This window comes from Narcine bancroftii, chromosome 2 (assembly GCF_036971445.1).
Source record: "Narcine bancroftii isolate sNarBan1 chromosome 2, sNarBan1.hap1, whole genome shotgun sequence".
Classification (NCBI taxonomy): Eukaryota; Metazoa; Chordata; class Chondrichthyes; order Torpediniformes; family Narcinidae; genus Narcine; species Narcine bancroftii.
The window spans coordinates 186579129-186600316 of NC_091470.1; the positions used below are offsets into that span (position 1 = coordinate 186579129).

Consider the following 21188-nt stretch of genomic DNA (forward strand, 5'->3'; position numbering starts at 1 on the left):
CAAGGTGGTACTGTGTAGGTACGAGTACAAACAGTTTTTCGTGTCGGTAGTGTTTAGTCCGATGAGACTAGTTTGTACAGTGTAGATACGAGTGTAAACAGTTTCTCGTGTGGGTAGTGTTAAGTCTGATGTGAGTGGGTGGTACTGCGTAGGTACGAGTGGAAGCAGATTCTCGTGTCGGTACTGTTTATTCCGATGAGACTGGGTGGTACTGTATAGATACAAGTATATACAGTTTGTCGTGTCGGGAGAGTTAAGTCCGTTGTGACTGGGTGGCACTATGTACGTACGAGTGTAAGCATTTCTCGTGTCGGTAGTGTTAAGTACGATGTGAAGGGTTGATACTCTGTTGGTACGAGGGTAAGCTGTTTCTCGTGTCGGTAGCATTAAGTCCGATGTGACTGGTTGGTACTGTGTAGGTAAGAGTGTAAGCTGTTTCTAGTGTCGGTAGTGTAAGTCCGATGTGACTGGTTGGTACTGTGTAGGTAAGAGTGTAAGCTGTTTCTCGTGTCGGTAGTGTTAATTCCGACGTGACTGGATGATACTGTGTTGGTACGATTGTATGCAGTTTCTCGTGTCGGTTGTGTTAAGTCCAATGTGACTGGGTGGTACGGTGTAGGTACGAGTGTAAGCAGTGTCTCGTGACGTTAGCGTTAATCCGATATATCTGGGTGGTACTGTGTTGGTACGAGTGTAATCAGTTTCTCGTGACGGTAGCGTTAGTCCATTGTGACTGGGTGGTACTGTGTAGGTACGAGTGTAAGCAGTTTCTCGTGTCGGTAGATTTAAGTCCGATGTGACTGGGTGGTACTGTGTAGGTCTGAGTGTAAGCAGTTTCTCGTGTCGGTAGTGTTAAATCCGATGTAACAGGGTGATTCTGTGTTGGTACGAGGGTAAGCAGTTTCTCGTTTTGGTAGTGAGAAGTCTGATGTGACTGGGTAGCACTGTGTTGGTGCGAGTGTAAGCAGTTTCTCGTGTCTGTAGTGAGAAGTCCGATGTGACTGGGTGGCACTGTGTTGGTACGAGTGTAAGTAGTTTCTCGTGAAGGTAGCGTTAATCCGATGTGACTGGGTGATACTGTGTTGGTACGAGTGTAAGCAGTTTCTCGTGACGGTAGCGTTAGTCCATTGTGACTGGGTGGTACTGTGTAGGTACGAGTGTAAGCAGTATCTCGTGTCGGTAGTGTTAAGTGCGATGTGACTGGGTGGTAAAGTGTTGGTACGAGTGTAAGCAGTTTCTCGTGTCAGTAGTGTTAAGTCCGATGTGACTGGGTGGTACTGTGTAGGTACGAGGCTAAGCAGTTTGTCATGTCGGTAGCGTGAAGACCGATGTGACTGCGTGGTACTGTGTTGGTACGAGTGTAAGCAGTTTCTTGTGTCGGTTGCGTTCAGTCCGATGTGACTGGGTGGTACAGTGTTGGTACGATTGTATGCAGTTTGTCGAGTCGGTAGTGTTAAGTCCGATGTCACTGGGTGATACTGTGTGGTACGAGTGTAAGCAGTTTCTCATCTCGGTAGCGTTAAGTCCGATGTGACTGGGTGGTTCTGTGTCGGTACGAGTGGAAGCAGATTCTCATGTCGGTAGTGTTTCGTCCGATAAGACTTCCTGGTACTGTGCAGATACGAGTATAAACAATTTCTCGTGTCGGTAGGTGAAGACCGATGTGACTGCGTGGTACAGAGTTGGTACGAGTGTAAGCAGTTTCTCGTGTTGGTAGCGTTAATTCTGATGAGCCTGGGTGATACTGTGTTGGTACGAGTGTTAGCAGATTCTCGTGTCTGTAGTGAGAAGTCCGATGTGACTGGGTGGCACTGTGTTGGTACGACCGTATGCACTTTCTCGTGTCGGTAGTGTTAAGTCCGATGTGACTGGCTGGTACGGTGTAGGTACGAGTGTAAGCAGTTCCTCGTGTCTGTGGTGTTATGTCCAATGTGACTGGGTGCGACTGTGGAGGTACGAGTGTAAAGAGTTTCTCGTGTCGGTAGTGTAAAGTCCGATGTAACTGGGTGGTACTGTGTTGGTACGAGTGTAAGCAGTTTCTCGTGAAGGTAGCGTTAATCCGATTTGACTGGGTGATACTGTGTTGGTACGAGTGTAAGCAGTTTCTCGTGACGGTAGCGTTAGTCCATTGTGACTGGGAGGTACTCTGTAGGTACGAGTGTAAGCAGTTTCTCGTGTCGGTAGTGAGAAGTTCGATGTGACTCGGTAGCACTATGTTGGTACGAGTGTAAGCAGTTTCTCGTGTCGGTAGTGAGAAGTCCGATGTGACTGCGTGGTACGGTGTAGGTACAAGTGGAAGCAGATTCCAATGTCGGTAGTTTTTAGTCCGATAAGACTTCCTGGTACTGTGTAGATACGAGTATAAACAATTTCTCGTGTTGGTAGGTGAAGACCGATGTGACTGCGTGGTACAGAGTTGGTACGACTGTATGCACTTTCACATGTCGGTAGTGTTGTCCGATGTGGCAGGCTGGTACTGTGTTGGTACGAATGAAAGCAGTTTCTCATGTCGGTAGCATTAAGTCCGATGTGATGGGGTGGTACAGTGTAGGTACGAGTGTAAGCAGTTTCTCGTGTCGGTAGTGTTAAGTCTGATGTGACTGGGTGGGACTGTGTCGGTAAGAATGTAAGCAGTTACTCGAGTCGGTAGTGTTAAGTCTGATGTGACTGGGTGGTACTATGTAGGTACGAGTGTAAGCAGTTACTCGTTTCGGTAGTGTTAAGTCCGATGTGACTGGGTGGTACAGTGTAGTTACAAGGGTAAGCTGTTTCTCGTATCAGTAGTGTTAAGTCTGATGTGACTGGGTGGTACTATGTAGGTACGTTTGTAAGCAGTTACTCGTTTCGGTAGTGTTAAGTCCGATGTGACTGGGTGGTACAGTGTAGTTACAAGGGTAAGCTGTTTCTCGTGTCGGTAGTGTCAAGTCTGATGTGGCTGGGTGGTACTGTGTCGGTAGGAGTGTAAGAAGTTTATCGTATCGGTAGTGTTTAATCCGATGCGACTGGGTGGTACTGTGTAGATACGAGTGTAAGCAGTATCTCGTGTCGGTAGTGTTAAGTGCGATGTGACTGGGTGGTACTGTGTTGGTACGAGTGTAAGCAGTTTCTCGTGTCGGTAGTGTTAAGTCCGATGTGACTAGGTGGTACTGTGTTGGTGCGAGTGTTAGCAGTTTCTCATGTCGGTAGCGTTAAGTCCGATGTGACTGGGTGGTTCTGTGTCGGTACGAGTGGAAGCAGATTCTCACGTCGGTAGTGTTTTGTCCGATAAGACTTCCTGGTACTGTGTAGATACGAGTATAAACAATTTCTCGTGTCGGTAGGTGAAGACCGATGTGACTGCATGGTACAGAGTTGGCACGAGTGTAAGCAGTTTCTCGTGTCGGTAGCGTTAATTCTGATGAGCCTGCGTGGTACTGTGTTGGTACGAGTGTATGCACTTTGTCGTGTCGGTAGTGTTAAGTCCGATGTGACTGGGTGGTACGGTGTAGGTACGAGTGTAAGCAGTTCCTCGTGTCGGTGGTGTTATGTCCAATGTGACTGGGTGCGACTGTGGAGGTACGAGTGTAAAGAGTTTCTCGTGTCGGTAGTGTTAAGTCCGATGTAACTGAGTGGTACTGTGTTGGTACGAGTGTAAGCTGTTTCTCGTGTCGGTAGTTTTAAGTCCGATGTGACTGGGTGGTACTGATTCGGTACGAGTGTAAGCAGTTTCTCGTATCGGTAGTGTTAATTCCGACGTGACTGGATGATACTGTGTTGGTACGATTGTATGCAGTTTCTCGTGTCGGTTGTGTTAAGTCCAATGTGACTGGGTGGTACGGTGTAGGTACGAGTGTAAGCAGTTTCTCATGTCGGTGGTGTTATGTCGAATGTGACTGGGTGCGACTGTGGAGGTACGAGTGTATGCAAGTCCGATGTGGCTAGGTGGTAATGTGTCAGTACGAGTGTAAGCAGTTTCCTGTGTCGGTTGTGTCAAGTCCAATGTGACAGCGTTGTACTGTGTTGGTACAAGTGTAAACAGTTTCTCGTGTCGGTAGTGTTAAGTCCGATGTGACTGGGTGGTACTGTGTTGGTACGAGTGTATGCACTTTCTCGTGTCGGTAGTGTTAAGTCCGATGTGACTGGGTGGTACAGTGTAGTTACAAGGGTAAGCTGTTTCTCGTGTCGATAGAGTCAAGGCTGATGTGGCTGGGTTGTTCTATGTTGGTACGAGTGTAAGCAGTTTCTCAGTTCGGTCGTCTCAAGTCCGTTGTGACAAGGTGGTACTGTGTAGGTACGAGTACAAACAGTTTTTCGTGTCGGTAGTGTTTAGTCCGATGAGACTAGTTTGTACAGTGTAGATACGAGTGTAAACAGTTTCTCGTGTGGGTAGTGTTAAGTCTGATGTGAGTGGGTGGTACTGCGTAGGTACGAGTGGAAGCAGATTCTCGTGTCGGTACTGTTTATTCCGATGAGACTGGGTGGTACTGTGTAGATACAAGTATATACAGTTTGTCGTGTCGGGAGAGTTAAGTCCGTTGTGACTGGGTGGCACTATGTACGTACGAGTGTAAGCATTTCTCGTGTCGGTAGTGTTAAGTACGATGTGAAGGGTTGATACTCTGTTGGTACGAGGGTAAGCTGTTTCTCGTGTCGGTAGCATTAAGTCCGATGTGACTGGTTGGTACTGTGTAGGTAAGAGTGTAAGCTGTTTCTCGTGTCGGTAGTGTTAAGTCCGATGTGACTGGTTGGTACTGTGTAGGTAAGAGTGTAAGCTGTTTCTCGTGTCGGTAGTGTTAATTCCGACGTGACTGGATGATACTGTGTTGGTACGATTGTATGCAGTTTCTCGTGTCGGTTGTGTTAAGTCCAATGTGACTGGGTGGTACGGTGTAGGTACGAGTGTAAGCAGTTTCTCGTGTCGGTGGTGTTCTGTCGAATGTGACTGGGTGCGACTGTGGAGGTACGAGTGTATGCAAGTCCGATGTGGCTGGGTGGTAATGTGTCAGTACGAGTGTAAGCAGTTTCCTGTGTCGGTTGTGTCAAGTCCAATGTGACAGCGTGGTACTGTGTTGGTACAAGTGTAAACAGTTTCTCGTGTCGGTAGTGTTAATTCCGACGTGACTGGATGATACTGTGTTTGTACGGTTGTATGCAGTTTCTCGTGTCGGTTGTGTTAAGTCCGATGTGACTGGGTGGTACAGTGTAGTTACAAGGGTAAGCTGTTTCTCGTGTCGATAGAGTCAAGGCTGATGTGGCTGGGTTGTTCTATGTTGGTACGAGTGTAAGCAGTTTCTCAGTTCGGTCGTCTCAAGTCCGTTGTGACAAGGTGGTACTGTGTAGGTACGAGTACAAACAGTTTTTCGTGTCGGTAGTGTTTAGTCCGATGAGACTAGGTTGTACAGTGTAGGTACGAGTGTAAACAGTTTCTCGTGTGGGTAGTGTTAAGTCTGATGTGAGTGGGTGGTACTGCGTAGGTACGAGTGGAAGCAGATTCTCGTGTCGGTACTGTTTATTCCGATGAGACTGGGTGGTACTGTGTAGATACAAGTATATACAGTTTGTCGTGTCGGGAGAGTTAAGTCCGTTGTGACTGGGTGGCACTATGTACGTACGAGTGTAAGCATTTCTCGTGTCGGTAGTGTTAAGTCCGATGTGAAGGGTTGATACTCTGTTGGTACGAGGGTAAGCTGTTTCTCGTGTCGGTAGCGTTAAGTCCGATGTGACTGGTTGGTACTGTGTAGGTAAGTGTGTAAGCTGTTTCTCGTGTCGGTAGTGTTAATTCCGATGTGTTTTGGTGGTACTGTGTTGATACGAGGGTAAGCAGTTTCTCGTGTCAGTGGCGTTAAGTCCGATGTGACTGGGTGGTACTCTGTTGGAAAGAGGGTAATCTGTTTCTCGTGTCGGTAGCGTTAAGTCCAATGTGACTGTGTGGTAATGTGTCGTTACGAGTGGAAGCAGTTTCTAGTGTCAGTTGTGTTTTGTCCGATGAGACTGGGTGATACTGTCTATATACGAGTTTTAACAGTTTGTTGTGTTGGCAGTGTTAAATCCGATGTGATTGTGTGGAACTATGTTGGTTCGAGGGTAAGCAGTTTCTCGTGTCAGTAGTGTTAAGTCCGATGTGACTGGATGGTCGGGTGTAGGTCCGAGTGAAAGCAGTTTCTTGTTTCGGGAGTGTTATGTCCGATGTGACTGGGTGGTATTGTGTTGGTACTCGTATAAGAGGTTTCTCAGGTCGGTCGTCTCAATTACGATGTGGCTGGGTGGTACAGTAGTGTAGGAAAGAGTGTAAGCAGTTTCTCGTGTCGGTAGTGTTAATTCCGATGTGACTGGGTGGTACAGTGTAGGTAAGAGTGTAAGCAGTTTCTCGTGTTGGTAGTGTTACGTCCGATGTGACAGGGTGGGACTGTGTAGGTACGAGGGTAAGCTGTTTCTCGTGTCGGTAGCGTTAAGTCCTATGTGACTGGGTGGTTCTGTGTCGGTACGAGTGGAAGCAGATTGCCGTGTCGGTCCTGTTTACTCCGATGAGACTGGGTGGTACTGTGAAGATACGAGTATATACAGTTTCTCGTGTCGGTAGTGTTATGTCCGATTTGACTGGGTGGCACTGTGTTGGTACGAGCGTAAGCAGTTTCTTGTTTCGGTCGTGTGAAGTCCGATGTGACTGGGTGGTACTGTGGAGGTAAGAGTGGAAGCAGTTTCTCGTGTCGGTAGTGTTAATTCCGATGTGACTGGGTGGTACAGTGTAGGTAAGAGTGTAAGCAGTTTCTCGTGTTGGTAGTGTTACGTCCGATGTGACAGGGTGGGACTGTGTAGGTACGAGGGTAAGCTGTTTCTCGTGTCGTTAGCGTTAAGTCCTATGTGACTGGGTGGTTCTGTGTCGGTACGAGTGGAAGTAGATTGCCGTGTCGGTCCTGTTTACTCCGATGAGACTGGGTGGTACTGTTAAGATACGAGTATATACAGTTTCTCGTGTCGGTAGTGTTATGTCCGATTTGACTTGGTGGCACTACTGTGTTGGTACGAGCATAAGCAGTTTCTTGTTTTGGTCGTGTGAAGTCCAATGTGACTGGGTGGTACTGTGGAGGTAAGAGTGGAAGCAGTTTCTCGTGTCGGTAGTGTTAAGTCCGATGTGACGGGGTGGTACTCTGTTGGAAAGAGGGTAAGCTGTTTCTCGTGTCGCTAGCGTTAAGTCCTATGTGACTGGGTGGTAATGTGTCGTTACGAGTGGAAGCAGTTTCTAGTGTCAGTTGTGTTTTGTCCGATGCGACTGGGTGGTACTGTCTATATACGAGTATAAACAGTTTGTTGTGTTGGTAGTGTTAAATCCGATGTGATTGTGTGGAACTGTTTTGGTTCGAGGGTAAGCAGTTTCTCGTGTCAGTAGTGTCAGTAGTGTTAAGTCCGATGTGACTGGATGGTCGGGTGTAGGTCCGAGTGAAAGCAGTTTCTTGTTTCGGGAGTGTTATGTCCAATGTGACTGGGTGGTATTGTGTTGGTACGAGCGTAAGCAGTTTCTTGTTTCGGTCGTGTGAAGTCCGATGTGACTGGGTGGTACTGTGGAGGTAAGAGTGGAAGCAGTTTCTCGTGTCGGTACTGTTTAGTCCGATGAGACTGGGTGGTACTGTGTAGATACGAGTATATACAGTTTGTCGTGTCGGTAGTGTTATGTCCGATTTGACTAGGTTGCACTGTGTTGGTACGAGCGTAAGCAGTTTCTTGTTTCGGTCGTGTGAAGTCCGATGTGACTGGGTGGTACTGTGTTGGTACAAGTGTAAGCAGTTTCTCAGTCGGTCGTCACAAGTCCAATGTGACTGGGTGGGACTATGTAGGTACGAGTGCAAGCAGTTTTTCGTGTAGGTAATGCTTAGTCCGATGAGACGAGGTTGTACAATGTAGATACAAGTGTAAACAGTTTCTAGTGTGGGTAGTGTTACGTCCGATGTGAGTGGGTGGTACTGTGTTAGTACGAGCGTAAGCAGTTTCTCAGATCGGTCGTCTCAAGTCCGATGTGGCTGGGTGGTATTGTGTCGGTACGAGTGTAAGCAGTTTCTCGTGTCGGTAGCATTAAGTTCGATGTGACTGGGTGGTTCTGTGTCGGTACGAGTGGAAGCAGATTCTCGTGTCGGTACTGTTTAGTCCGATGAGACTGGGTGGTATTGTGTAGATACGAGTATATACAGTTTCTCGTATCGGTAGTGTTATGTCCGATTTGACTGGGTGGCACTGTGTTGGTACGAGCGTAAGCAGTTTCTTGTTTCGGTCGTGTGAAGTCCGATGTGACTGGGTGGTACTGTGGAGGTATGAGTGTAAGCAGTTTCTCGTGTCGGTAGAGTTAAGTCCGATGTGACTGGGTGGCACTGTGTTGGTACGAGCGTAACCAGTTTCTTGTTTCGGTAGTGTGAAGTCCGATGTGACTGGGTGGTACTGTGGAGGTACGAGTGTAAGCATTTCTCGTGTCGGTAGTGTTAAGTCCGATGTGACGGGATGGTACTCTGTTGGTACGAGGGTAAGCTGTTTTTCGTGTCGGTAGCGTTAAGTCCGATGTGACTGCGTGGTACCGTGTTGGTACAAGTGTAAGCAGTGTCTCAGTTCGGTCATCTCAAGTCCGATGTGACTGGGTGGTAATGTGGAGGTACGAGTGTAAGCAGTTTCTCGTGTAGGTTGTGTCAATGTGACTGGGTGGTACTGTGTAGGCACGGGCGTAAGCTGTTTCTCGTGTCGGTAGTGTTATGTCTGATGTGACTGGGTGGTACTGTGTTGGTACGAGGGTAAGAAGTTTCTCATGTCGGTAGTGTTAAGTCCGATGTGACTGGCTGGTACAGTGTAGGTACGAGGGTAAGCTGTTTTTCGTGTGGGTAGTATTAAGTCGGATGTGAATGGGTGGTACTGTGTTGGAACCTGTGTAAGCAGTTTCTCATGTCGGTAGTGTTAATTCCGACATGACTGGATGGTACTGTGTTGGTACGATTATATGCAGTTTCTCGTGTCGGTTTTGTTAAGTTCAATGTGACTGGGTGGTACTGTGTTGGTACGAGTGTATGCAAGTCCGATGTGACTGGGTGGTACTGTGTTGGTACAAATGTAAGCAGTTTCTAGTGTCAGTAGTGTTTTGTCCGATGAAACTGGGTGGTACTGTCTATGTACGAGTATAAACAATTTCTCGTTTTGGTAGTGTCAAATCCGATGTGACTGGGTGGTACTGTGTAGGTACGAGGGTAAGCAGTTTCTCGTGTCCGTAGTGTTAAGTCCGATGTGACTGGGTGGTAGGGTGTAGGTCCGAGTGTAAGCAGTTTCTCAGGTCGGTCGTCTCAAGTCCGATGTGGCTGGGTGATACTTTGTCGGTACGTGTAAGCAGTTTCTCGTGTCGGTTTCATTAAGTCCGATGTGACTGGGTGGTTCTGTGTCGGTACGAGTGGAAGCAGATTCTCGTGTCGGTACTGTTTAGTCCGATGAGACTGGGTGGTACTTTGTAGATACGAGTATATACAGTTTCTCATGTCGGTAGTGTTATGTCCGATTTGACTGGGTGGTACTGTGTAGGTAAGAGTGTAAGCAGTTTCTCGTGTCGGTAGTGTTAATTCCGATGTGTTTTGGTGGTACTGTGTTGATTCGTGTTTAAGCAATTTCTCGTGTCGGTAGTGTTGAGTCCGATGTGGCTGGGTGGTACTGTGTTCGTAAGAGTGTAAGCAGTTTCTCGTGTCGGTAGTGTTAAGTCTGACGCGACTGGGTGGTACTGTGTAGGCACGGGCGTATGCAGTTTCTCGTGTCGGTAGTGTTAAGTCCGATGTGACTGGTTGATACTGTGTCGGTACGAGTGTAAGCATTTTCTCGTGTCGGTAGTGTTAAGTCCGATGTGACTGGGTGGTACTGTGTTCGTAAGAAGGTAAGCAGTTTCTTTTGTCAGTAGTTTTAAGTCCGATGTAACTGATTATACTATGGTTCGTGATTGAAAGTACAAGTGTGTTTTATGGCTGATACGATCTCCTTATGTGTTCAGCCAATGTCCAGTTTTGTTGCTCTTTGAACCCACTAAACTTTTCCCTTCCCAAACAACACTACCCTACTAGACTTCCAAGTGGACTTTCATCCACTTTCACATTCACATTCTCAAACTATCTTTAATTCTCAGATTGTTAGTCGGTTTATATAAAGAGGAGGATATACAGAAACCTAAAATTGCCAACAAAGGTGTATTCCAGTCCCATTCTCCATCTGTTAAAACTATTGAATTATGAGAGTCTGCATTTATTGAGACCCACTCATTGCATTTTCCAACATTGCTAAAATCTCACGAAGATTTCTCATCTTGTTTGCCTACTTTTCTTTGTGGGGGGCTAAAATGATTGCAAAGGAAATTAAAACAATGTGTAAGAAACTGGTAAAGGAAGCTAATCCTCTAGTAATGCAGCTCTTACCTCCTGCAATGCGAACAAAGCTTGAGCTTGCCATCTCAAACATTGACCTCTTGTAAACCAAGTTGCCACTTGATGAACCTGGAAATATAAAATCCTGTTAAATTGTCTGCACTCTTGAGCAGGTGCCCTTGCTAACCCTTTGTGTGCTGCCTGACATAATCAATGCTTGTACAGTAATGCCCTGGTATCCAGCACCTATGGAGATTGGTAAATGGTGGAGAAGTAAATTTTCCAGTTGCATGATTGGTGCACCGTCAGCGAGATGTGTCAATTTTAAACTTCTGTATTCTGTTACCCACTTATTTTCTGCTTTTTATGGCCTGTTGCTGGAATTCTGAATAAGAATTTTTACTGTATAAAACCACTGTAGGATGAAATTACATGGATCCCATTCTTCAAGTAACAAACATTTGATTTATGATCAACCAAATGAGTGGAGTACCGACAACAACCCTGCACTCAGAGTTATCAAACTATGGAGCAGATTGTGGACTTCAGGAGGGAGAAATCAGGAGAACACGAACCAGAACAGTGGAAGGGCTTGAGAACTTCAAATTCCTGGGTAACAACATCTGGGGCCTCTATATTAATGCAATCAGGGAGGAGGCTCGCCAGCGGCAATACTTAGTGAGGAGTTTGAGGGGATTCGGAATGTCATCTTCTATAGGTGTACCTTGGAGAGCGTGCTGACTGGTTGCATCACTGTCAGGTGTGGAGGCCCAGTGCGCAGGACAGGAAAAGAGTATCGAGAGTTGCGAACTCAGCCAGCACCACCATGGTCTTCACTTCATCGAGGACATCTACAAGAGGTGGTATCTTAAGAAAGCAGCCTCCACCCTCATGTACCCCCCACCACCCAGCCCACGCCCTCTTCACACTGCTATCGTCAGGGAGGTACAGGATCCTGAAGATGAGTACCCAACAATACAAAAACAGTCTCTTGCCCTTTGCCAGATTTCTGAAAGGACAATGACCATCCACTTCCTCATTTTCTTTCCACTAATTTCTTTTTTTTGTGTGTAATCTATAGCAATAATTGCACATTTAATGACACCAAAAACCAACCCATTTTGTGACTTGCTCATGGCAATAAATTCTGACTCGATAGAATGTTTGGAGTAATTCCTTTGATTTAAACATCTCATATTTTTTTATAATTTTTTATTTTTCACATTGTGAACCATATCAACCAAAATATGTACAAACGTAGATCATTAAATTTACACGGTGGTCTTTTCTCCCCTTTTTTCCCTGCTTTCCCTCCCTCCCCACTACCCACACCCCCTCCAAAACCCATAAATATTCAACATATACAATAAAACCATAAAACAATATTTTCACACAAAGGAAAATAAACAAGAAAAATGCGTCATCTATTTATTACACACTAAATCTAGTCGTTTCATCTTCTTGTCATTTTCATTCTCATTTTAGGGGATGGAGGTCGTAGGCAAGCTCTCTCTGATATGTTCCATATATGGTTCCCAAATTTGTTCAAACATTGTGACTTTATTTTTTAAATTATATGTTATTATTCCAATGGAATACATTTATTCATTTCCATGTACCACTGCTGTATACTCATGCTCTCTTCCATTTTACAAGTTGACATTATACATTTTTTTGCCTTCGCTAAGGCTATGATAATAAATCTTTTTTTCACTTTATCCAATTTGAGGACTAATTCTCTACTTCTTATGTTACTTAAAAGAAATATCTCTGGTTTTTTTGGTATGTTATTTTTTGTAATTTTATTTAGTATCTGATTTAATTCTTCCCAAAACATATTTGCCCAAGTTGCATGTAATATTGTTCCCATTTCCTTCTTACAGCGAAAACATCTATCTGATAATGTTGAATCCTATTGTTTAAATTTTTGAGGAATAATATATACCCTGTGTAACCAATTATACTGTATCATACGTAACCTTGTGTTTATTGTATTCTTCATAGCTCCAGAACATAACTTTCCCATACTTCATTTTTTATCTTTATGTTTCAATCCTTTTCCCACTTCTGCTTAGGTTTATAGTTAATTTCATTTTCCTTATCTTGCAGCTTAATGTACATGTTGGTTATAAATCTTTTGATTATCATTGTGTGTGTAATCACATATTCAAAGCTGCTTCCTTCAGGTAATCTCAAGATGTTTCCAAATTATCCTTTAAATAAGCTTTCAATTGATATGCAAACATTGTACCATGAGTTATTCCATATTTGTACTTCAACTGTTCAAATGTTAATAAATTATTTCCCAAAAAACAGTTTTCTATTTTTTTTAATTCCTTTTCTCTCCCATTCTCTAAAGGTAAGGTTGTCTATTGTAAAAGGGATTAGTAGATTTTGCATTAATAGTAATTTTGGTATTTGATCATTCGGTTTATTCCTTTCTAAGTGCATCTTTCTATGTGTAAAGTATATGTTCCGGTACCTTCTCCCCTATTTTATCTAGTTCTATCTTAGTCCAATCTGGTTTTTCCCTTGTCTGGTAAAAATCTGATAAATACCTCAATTGTGCGGCTCTATAATAATTTCTAAAATTTGGTAACTGTAAACCACCTTGATTATACCTCTCTGCTAATTTATCTAACGCTGCCCTTGGATTCCTCCCTTTCCGCAAGAATTTCCTTATTATTCTCTTTAGTTCATTAAAGAATTTCTCTGTTAAGGGAAATGATAATGTTTGAAATAAGTATTGTATCCTTGGGAATACATTCATTTTAATGCAATTTACCCTCCCTATCAACGTTAATGGTAATTCTTTTCAACGTTCTAAGTCTTCCTGCAATTTCTTTATTAGTGGCTGATAATTTAGTTTGGACAAGTGGCTTAAGTTATTATTTAACCTGATCCCTAGGTATCAGATTGCTTGTGCTTGCCATTTAAATGGTGATTCTTTTTTAATTCTGTGTAGTCTGCATTACTCCTTGGCATCACTTCACTTTTATTTGCATTCATCTTGTACCCCGATATTTCTCCATATTCCTTCAATTTCTTGTGTAATTCTTTTACTGATACCTCTGGTTCTCTTAGGTATAATATGATGTCATCTGCAAATAAGATTATTTTATACTCCCTCTCCTTTATTTTTATCTCTTATTTTATTTTCTATTCTTATCAGTTCTGGCAAAGGTACTAAGGCGAACAATGAGGGAGATAGTGGACATCCCTGTCTAGTTGACCTACTTAATTTAAAGCGACTCGATACATCCATTTACTGTTACCTTTGCCAACGGTCCATTATACAATGCTTTAATCCAACTTATATATTTTTCTGGTAGATTGAACTTCTGTAATACTTTAAATAAGTAATTCCACTCTACTCTGTCAAAGGCTTTTTCTGCATTTAGAGCAACAGCCACTGTTGGTTTCTTATTTCCTTGAACTGCGTAGATTGGATTAATAAGTTTGCAGACATTTTCCGCTGTTCGTCTTTTCTTAATAAATCGAGTTTGATCTTGTTTTACTATTTTAGGTACACAATTGGCCAATCTGTTTGCTAATAATTTCGCTATTATCTTATAATCTGAGTTAAGTAGAGATATCGGTCTATATGATGCTGGTTTTAATGGATCCTTCCCCGTCTTTGGTGTCACTGTAATTATTGCTGTCTTACATGAATCTGGCAAGTTTTGTGTTTCTTCTACCTGGTTCATTACTTCCAGGAGAGGAGGAATTAATAACTCTTTAAATGTTTTATAAAATTCTATTGGAAATCCATCTTCTCCTGGTGTTTTATTGTTCGGCAGCTTTTTTAACATATCCTGTACTTCCTCTATTTCAAATGGTTTAATTAGTTTGTTTTGTTCCTCTTCTTGCAATTTCGGCAGTTCAATTTTAGCTAAAAATTCCTCTATTTTCTCATCTTTCCCCTCATTCTCAGTTTGATACAGTTGTTCATAAAATTCCTTAAAGTTTTCATTAATCTCTGTTGGATTATATGTAATTTGTTTGTGCTTTTTCCTTGATGCCAATACAGTTCTTTTAGCTTGTTCTGTTTTAAGTTGCCAGGTAGTATTTTATGTGTTTTTTCTCCCAGTTTATAATACTTTTGCTTTGTTTTCATTATGTTCTTCTCCATTACGTTTGTAATGTTTCGTATTTAATTTTTTGTCTGCCAATTCTCTCCTTTTCATTATATCATCCCTTTTTACTGATTCCTTTTCTGTACTTACTATCTCCCTTTCCAACTGGTCTGTTTCCCGATTGTATTCCTTTTTCATCTTAGTCACATAACTTATGATCTGCTTTCATTGCATCCCATAATAAATTTGTCTTTCACTGATTCTGTGTTTATTTCAAAATATGTTTTAATTTGGCATTCAATAAACTCCCTAAATTCCTGTCTTCTAAGTACCATGGAGCTTAACCTCCATCTATATGTTCTTGGTGGGATGTTCTCCAGTTCTATTACTAATAATAGGGGTGAATGATCTAATAGTAGTCTAGCTTTATACTCAGTTTTCCTAACTCTCCATTGAATATAGGCTGACAACAAAAACATATCAATCCTTGATTAAGTTTTGTGCCTACTCAAATAATATGAAAATTCCTTCTCTGTTGGGTGTTGCCTCCTCCATATATCCATAAGTTTAATTTCCTGCATTGATTTAACCATAAATTTGGCTACTTTATTCTTTTTACTTGTCTTTTGTCCAGTTTTATCTAACATTGTGTCCAAATTAAGGTTAAAATCCCCTCCTATCAATGCATTTCCTTGTGTGTCTGCAATCTTCAAAAAAAAAATCCTGCAGAAACTTTTGATCCTCCTGTTTAGGTGTGTATATATTGAGCAAATTCAAAAGTTCTGAGTATATCTGACATTTTATCATTACATACTTCCCTGCTGGATCTATTATTTCCTCCTCTATTTTGATTGGTACATTTTTGTTAAATAGTATGGCTACACCTCTAGCTTTTGAATTATAGGATGCTGCCGTACGTGTCCTACCAAGTCTCTCTTTAGTTTGTTCCACTTCAGTTAGATGCATTTCCTGCACAAATGCTATATCTATTTGTCCACTCTTCAATAAATTTAGTAGCCTCTTCCTTTTAATTTGGTTATGTATTCCCATTAATGTTTATAGTCATATAATTCAACATGGCCATCTTGCATACATCTCTTTTCCACCTCCATCCTCCTTTTCCACATTTTCATCTCTTAGTTTTCTCTTATTACACTTAATGTACGACAACACATTTAAGACAAAGTACCCCCGCAGTTCCCACATCCACTAATACCTTAACCCCAAAAGTTCCCCCCTCTCTGAGATGCCCCATACCCCTTGCCGGGCAACCACAACTCCCCTTTTGATTTGGGTTGCAATCTTGTTCACAGTGTAAACTGATTTTGCAGTGACGGTTATTCCCCCTCCACCCAGCCCTCTCCAGAAAACACTTTTTGTTTTAAACACAAAGCTCTCTCTCTCTTTTTTCACCTTACTCCCTTCCTTCCCTTTTCTTTTCCCTCTTTAGTTCTTTACATATAGATTTTTTACATCTTTATATGTACTTTATCGCCATTCTTTTATTTTGAAACTTTATTTAAAGATTTTATCACATGAATAAAACAAAAAAATTACATTTAAAGAAAAATAAAAATAAAGTAATTATTACAACACAGCATTAATAACCTAACTTAAGTCAGTCTAACCCCCCCCCATATATACGGCCACTAAAAAAAAATCTATACATATAAAAAAAACCACCCTTCCCCCCAAAATAAAGAGTGAAGAATTAATAAAGTTAGTAATATTATATTAAAAAAAATCACGAACAAAAAAAAAGTAAAAATATTAATTTTAAAAAACTTATCAAATCTAAAATATCACACATAAAACATATTTAAATCAAACTTAATTGCATGTACTTAACAAATGGAGTCCACTTCAGCTTATAAAAAGACATCTTATCTTGAATTGAAAAAGATATCTTTTCCATAATTAAACAAGACTTCATCTTTAAATACCACCTATCTAAGGTTAGTATATTTCTATCTTTCCAAGTAAGCGCTATACATTTCTTAGCCACCGCTAAGGCTAAATAGATAAAAGAAATCTGATAATCATTTAAGCCTAAGTCAATTAATGATTGCATATTCCCTAATAAAAATATATCAAGATCTAATACAACATAGATATTATATAAACTATTAAATATAGATTGAATACCTTTCCAAAACTGTTGCAATCAATCACAAAACCAAACTGTATGTAAAAAAGTATTTGCCGTCTGATCACAATGAAAACAACAATCTACCTTACTAAGACCAAACTTTTTAAATTTCTCTGGTATTAAATATAATTGATGTTTAAAATTATAATTAATCATCGCTAATCTAGCATTAATCAATTTCCGAATACTATTCTGACAAATTTCCATCTAGGCTTCTTCAGCTATTATAGAACCTAAATCTTTTTCCCATTTCAACTTATCTTTATCCCAATCTGTCTTGTTTTCATTTTCTTGTAAAATACAATACAAATCAGATATATACCCCTTTTTTGGTATGGAAAGTACATATTTCTCAAAACTAGTTTCAGGCAATAAAATCATATGTCGGCCACATACCTGTTTTACAAATGATCTTAACTGATAGTATACAAATACAGAATTTCCACTAATACCAAATTTCCTTTGTAATTCCTCAAAAGAACAAAAACATCCTTCAAAAAAAACAATCTGATAAATTTTTTATTCCTTTCCTTTCCCATTGTTCCAAAGTAATATTGGAGACTGTAAAAGGAACAAGTTGATTATTATATAATGGCAATCGCCCAGACCATTTATTTTTAAACCCCAATTTATTAAGTTTACTTGTCCATAAGTTCAATAAATGTTTCAATATTGGTACATCATAAGTTCGTAATAAATTTTTATTCCATCGAAACAAAAACTCATGTGGAAATTTTTCTAAAATAACTGCCATTTCTATCTTTGCCCAACTAGGTGGGTCCTCCGAATTCATTAATGCACTAAGAAATTTAAATTGAGCTGCCTCATAATAATGTTGAAAATTCGGTAGTCTCAAACCTCCAAATTGAAAATCCCACATCAACTTTCTCATTGCTACCCTCGGAAATTTTCCCTTCCATAAGAAGTCTCTAACTGCTTTATATAAATCCTTAAAAAAACTTTTTTTTTAAATAAGGAATTGATTGAAACAAATACCGTATCCGAGGAAAAATATTCATTTTTATAGTGTTAATCCTCCCCAATAAACCTAAAGGTAAATCCTTCCACCTAATCAAGTCTAACTTAATCTTTTTTTATTAAAGGAAGATAATTAATTGAATATAAATCTTGATATTCTGTATTAACATTAATTCCTAAATATTTAATTTGTTTAGTCCACTTCAAATTTATAATATTTTTATATATTGAATAATCATCTTTACAAATTGACAAAATTTCACTTTTAGCCCAGTTTACCTTATAACCAGATAATTGACCATAATTTTCTAAAGATTCTTGAATTGCTGGTAAAGAAATATCAGGATCCACCAAATATAATAAAACATCATCAGCAAATAAATTAATCTTATATTCCTCATTCAAAACTCTCATACCCTTAACATTTTCATTTTGACGTATTAATTGTGCCAAAGGTTCAATAACTATGGCAAATAAAACAGGTGACAATGGGCATCCTTGCCTAGTAGACCTTGTTAAATCAAAAGATTCTGAAATCTGCCCATTGGTAGCAACTCTAGCCTTCGGACTATTATATAAAGCCTTTATCAATCCAATAAACGAGGAACCAAAACAAAATTTCTCAAGTACTTTAAATAAAAACTTCCATTCCACTCTATCAAAAGCCTTTTCTGCATCCAACGAAACCACTATTGGATAATTCATTTGAGATTTAAATTTATTTATCAAAGTTATTAAACGCAAAATATTATCAGACGCATATCTATTTTTTATAAATCCTGTTTGGTCTTTATGTATTATTTTAGGTAAATATTGAGCTAATCTATTAGCCATAACTTTAGCTACTATTTTATAATCCACATTTAACAACGATATTGGTTGATAAGAAGAAACCTGTAAAGGATCTTTATCTTTTTTTGGTATAACTGTAATTATAGCATTAGAACAAGATTCAGGTAATTGAAAAGTTTTATAAATTTGCTGTATTACATCCTTATAAATAGAAGATATATCAACATAAAAAGTTTTATAAAACTCTATAGAAAACCCATCTTCACCAGGTGCCTTTCCATTTGGCATATCTCTTATCGCCATTTCAATTTCATTTTCTGTAAAAGATTTATCCAATTCTTGTCTATCTTCTTGATTCAGTTGTGACAATTTAATATTTTTCAAAAAAGAATCTATTGCATCTTCAGTTACATCTTTACATTCTGAAGTATATAATTTGTTATAAAAATTACAAAATTCCTCATTAATTTCTTTTTGTCTAAAAGTAATGCCCGATTTCTTTCTAATTTCTGGTATAATCCTAGATAATTGTTCTTTTTTCAACTGCCATGAAAGGACTTTATGAGCTTTCTCACCCCATTCATAAAACTTATGTTTAGTTCGATTTATTAAACATTCAAACCGATATGTTTGTAATTCATTATATTTAAATTTTAAATTAGTTAACTGATTCTTTTGCATTTCAGTAGCATTTTTTTGAAATTTTTTTCAGTAACAGTTATCTTTTTCTCTAAATCTTCAATCTCTCTGATTCTCTCTTTCTTTACTTTAGAAGCATAACTAATAATTTGACCTCGTAAAAAAGCTTTCATTGCATCCCATAAAAAATGACTAGAAACAGAATTAATATTATTACTAATAAAAACCTCAATTTGTTTTCTTAAATAACTAATAAATTCTGGTTTTTGTAATAGCATAGTATTAAATCTCCATCTTGTTCTCTGAACATCTTGCGAACTCTGATATTCTAATAATAGTAATGAATGATCTGAAACCAACCTTGCCTTATAATCCACAGATATAACCCTATCTTGCAAATGCGATGAAATTAAAAAAATAATCAATTCTTGAAAAAGAATTATAGCGTGAAGAATAAAAAGAAAAATCTTTCTCTGTAGGATTAAATCTTCGCCAAATATCAACTAAATTCAATCTGTCATCATGTTAGTCACTTGCACTGCCATTTTAGATTTCTTAATTGCTCTTGGATACTTGTCCAATAAAGGCTCCAATACCACATTTAAATCTCCCCCAATCATCACATTAGAATTTGCTTGTCCAAGTAATAAAGACATATCCACAACAAAAGCTGTATCCTCAACATTTGGAGCATAAACATCAAGCAAAGTCCAAGACTCATTAAAGATTGTACAATTCAGTTTTAATAATCTTCCACCATTTTTTTCTTCATTCTGTAACTGAAATGGTAGATTCTTGTGCACCAAAATTGCCACTCCTTTTGCCTTTGAATTAAAAGAAGAATAAAAAACTTGTCCAACCCATTCACGTTTAAGTTTCAAATGTTCCTTATCCGTTAAATGAGTTTCCTGCAAAAAAGCCACATCAACTTTTAATTTTTTTAAGTAAGCAAGTACTTTCTTACACTTAATAGGATTATTTAAACCCTGGACATTAAGAGAAGCGAACTTTAATTTAGACATTTCTTACAACACAAGAGAAAAAAAAACAAGAAAAAAGAAAAGAAAAAAAACACCCCCTCCCCTGATCCCCTCTTAAAACTACAACAAAAAAAAGGAAATTATTTTTTTTTAAATAATAAAAAGAAACTTCACTCCTTAATCCAAAAATTAATTAAAAAAAACAGGTAGGAGGTTATGACTACCTCCTCCTGTCTGAACCGCACAATGCGGTAACTCCCACAAAATATTGGGTGTGAGATAACTCACACGTAGCTGACGACTTCTGGAAAATAATGCCCACCCAGTTCCCTCTCCTAACTCCCATTTCACATTAAACTATCATCATTATCCAAATGTTCTCGAGAGAAATTTTTTTTTTTTTTTTTTTATAAATCACCTTTGTCACTCCGACCACCATTGCTTCCATTTCTTCTTGAAATTCGATTCCCATCTTGCGTCTCCACTCTCTTGGGAGACCGTGGAGGACTACGTCGTTCCTGGAATTGCGTAATTGGTAACACTTAAGCAAAGTCCATAGCTTCTTTAGGGTTATCAAAAAATTTTGGTTGATATCCATCCTGAAAAATCTTCAATACTGCAGGGTATCTAAATGTTGCTTTATATCCTTTTTTCCATAGCTCATCTTTCACAGGATTAAATTCACGTTGTTGAGACATAATTTCTTGACTCAAATCCGGATTTAAAAAAAACACGATTGTTCTGGACCATCAAAGGAGATCTGCTTTGTTGAGCATTTCTAATAGCCACACGAAAAATTGTCTCTCTATCATAATAGTTTAGACAACGGACCAGAACAGGTCTTGGATTCTCTCCTGGAAAAGGCTTTCTTCTCAAAGCTCAATGAGCACGTTCCAGTATTAAACCATCCGGGAACTTATCTTGTCTTAAAACTTGAGGGATCCAATCAGTAAAGAATTTTCTTGGATCTGGTCCTTCTATATCTTCTGGCAAACCAATAATTTTTACATTGTTCCGTCTAGACTGATTCTCCAAATAATCAACCTTTTTCGCTAAATTTTTATTCTGGATTTGTTAAGTTTCAATTGTTTTATTTACGTCTTGTATTTGATCTTGTACCTCAACTATACCTTGGTCACAAACATCAAGTCTTTCATTCATTTCAAGCTTAAAAGCTCCATAATCAACCATCTGTTGAGTATTAATGTCCACCAAGGTATTAAGCTTG

General features: G+C 39.6%; 1 protein-coding gene across 3 annotated transcripts in view; it reads right to left on the bottom strand.

The window, feature by feature from the left end:
* The window catches only part of LOC138754772 (LIM/homeobox protein Lhx9-like), a 488372-nt gene that overhangs the window by 453094 nt on the left and 14090 nt on the right, over positions 1-21188 (bottom strand). For 2 of the 3 annotated variants that reach the window (XR_011351926.1, XR_011351925.1), the window contains one exon: positions 11684-19888. The gene's annotated coding sequence lies outside the window, so the exon portion shown is untranslated. Of the gene's footprint in view, positions 1-10397; positions 10476-11683; positions 19889-21188 lie in introns of those variants that run through there. The other variant, XM_069919570.1, reaches the window with a different exon arrangement.